Below are 2,398 nucleotides of genomic sequence, written 5' to 3' on the forward strand. Positions count from 1 at the left end.
CACTTGGCAAATTTGACACCAGAACATAACCATGACAGCTACTATGGGGTATGCTTGTGCACACGAAGGTTGGAGCTCAGCTGAAATCTATTACAGGTAATTATAGACACCTATTCTGTTCTCCCTGGATAGTACAATCCTATTGTTTAAGAATAGATTTAATTAAAGCCTTTACACATTGATTACCTTGACAGAGAAATACACTCCTTTCTGAGTTCTTTCATTTTGGTTAAAAATGAGAATTGTGACTGAAGGTTTCTCCATATGCATAACCTATTTAATGAGTTTTCTGATGTTTTCTGATGGCAGAATAATGTGTAGATTTTCCAACTAGATGTCAGAAAATGGTTTCTCATGTTACCTAAGTTTATGACATGCAATGAAAGATTTCCCACATAAATTGCAGACTTATGATTTCTTCTTAGTATGTATTCTCTCATGTTTTTTAAGAGTACTGCATTGACGAAATGATTTCCCACATAGATGGCAGACATATGGTTTCTCTCCTGTGTGTGTTCTCTCATGTTTCTTAAGGTTAGCACAATGATTGAAGGTTTTTCCACATAAATGGCAAACATATGGTTTCTCTCCAGTATGAGTTCTTTCATGTTGCCTAAGGTTACAACATTTACAAAGGATTTCCCACATAGATGGCAGACATATGGTTTCTCTCCTGTGTGAATTCTCTTGTGTTCCCTAAGTGTGCTACATTGACTGAAACGTTTCCCACATAGATGGCAGATATATGGTTTTTCTCCAGTGTGTGTTCTCTCATGCTTTCTGAGTTGACTATTATAAATGAAATCCTTTCCACATAACCGGCAGATATATTGTTTTACCCCATTTTGAGTTCTCTCATGTTGTCTGAGGGTAGAATTAGCAGTTGAGCCTTTGGCATCAAAGGCAAACATATGGCATCTCTCCAATGTTCAATTCCTCATATTGTTTAAGGACAGAACAATTTCTGAAAAGTTTTCCACATAGATTACAGTCATGTGTCATAAATCTAGTAAGCATTTGTTTATGTTGACTAAAGAATGACTGACCATTGAGAGCTTTCTGAAATTGATTGTCTTCACAAGGATCTTTTCCCATGTCAGTAGATGTGGAGTGAATAAACTCTTCTCCAAAACCATTACTTTCAAAAGGATCCTTTCCACTTTGACTGGATGGTAGATGTGTGTTTCTTGTACATACTTTGCATGGTTATCATTTCTTCAATTTCCTGATCATTTTCACTGCCTGGACCCTGTCCTTGAAGAAATCTTAATCCTTCTCTCCACAGTTCCTCTTTTTGTTCCAATTGGGAAGCCACTTCTGATTTGCAGAGATGATACCCCACAGACACCAGGTGATTGATACTCTCTAACATTACATTTCTGAAGAGCTTTTTCTGATTTGTGTCCAGCAAGGCCCACTCTTCCTGGGTGAAGTCTACGGCTACATCACTGAAAGTCGCTGATTCCAGTGGTTGCATTGTCAATAGTTCTACCACCAACTGTATTCCTCTGATTTTTCACTCTCAGGCAGTTCAAACAGTAAGTGACCAATGCTGTCCTCAGGAATGGTGCTCCAATCTGGCCTGGACTCCTGGTGGTTCTCCTTCATTCACAGACTATGTCTCCAATTCCAGCCAGAGGTCCTGGGGCTTGGATCTGGAAATGGTTTCTCTCTTTGAGGCTTTCTTAAAGAGCCAAAAGTCTCTAGAATGCTGGCCAAACAGAGAAACTCCAATGTCCACAAAAGGAGCAGTTACCTTGCTCACCTGTTTTGCTGGGGCTCCCAGATATCCATTTTTTGGTGGTTCTAAGTGGATTGTTCATTTTCTTAAATAAAATATGAATAAAAATGGGACAACTATGCTATGCTAACCGATAAATATTCACTCCTCACTTTGAAAGACCTCCTGTATGTAAATTGGAAACAACGTCAGCCAATCAAAACATTTTCCCACTTGCTTTTTTTGCCCTGTATAAGCCCCTCCTTTCCACCCACTTAAAGTGGCTTTCTTGTACTTTCTGGAAGGGATTGAGTGATTCAAAAATTGCTCAATATTTAGAGTGGCTATGGGGAAGTACCTGAAACTGTATAGCTGTATTCCAGTAGCCACGTTTTCTTGAAATGATTGTATAATGATATAACTTTTGCAGTGTGGCTGTGTGAAAACCTTGTGTCTGATGCTCCTTTTATCTATGGTATAGACAGATGAGTAAAAAATATGGATTAAAAATAAATAAATAATAGGGGGAACAAAGGTTAAAATAGAGTAGACTGAAATACTAGTGGTCATTGGGAGGGAAGGGTAAGGGGTATGGCATGTATGAGTTTTTTCCTTTTTATTTTTAATTTCTTTTGCTGAAAAGATGCAAATATTCAAAATGATCATGGGAATGAATAA

At 38.1% G+C, this 2,398-nt stretch overlaps 1 pseudogene; it reads right to left on the minus strand.

Annotated features, from left to right (window-relative positions):
- Window positions 1–408: 408 nt before the first annotated feature.
- LOC143655455 (uncharacterized) lies at window positions 409–1,095 on the minus strand (annotated as a pseudogene).
- Window positions 1,096–2,398: the final 1,303 nt, after the last annotated feature.

The sequence above is a fragment of the Tamandua tetradactyla genome, chromosome 2, assembly GCF_023851605.1.
Source record: "Tamandua tetradactyla isolate mTamTet1 chromosome 2, mTamTet1.pri, whole genome shotgun sequence".
In the NCBI taxonomy this organism is placed as follows: Eukaryota; Metazoa; Chordata; class Mammalia; order Pilosa; family Myrmecophagidae; genus Tamandua; species Tamandua tetradactyla.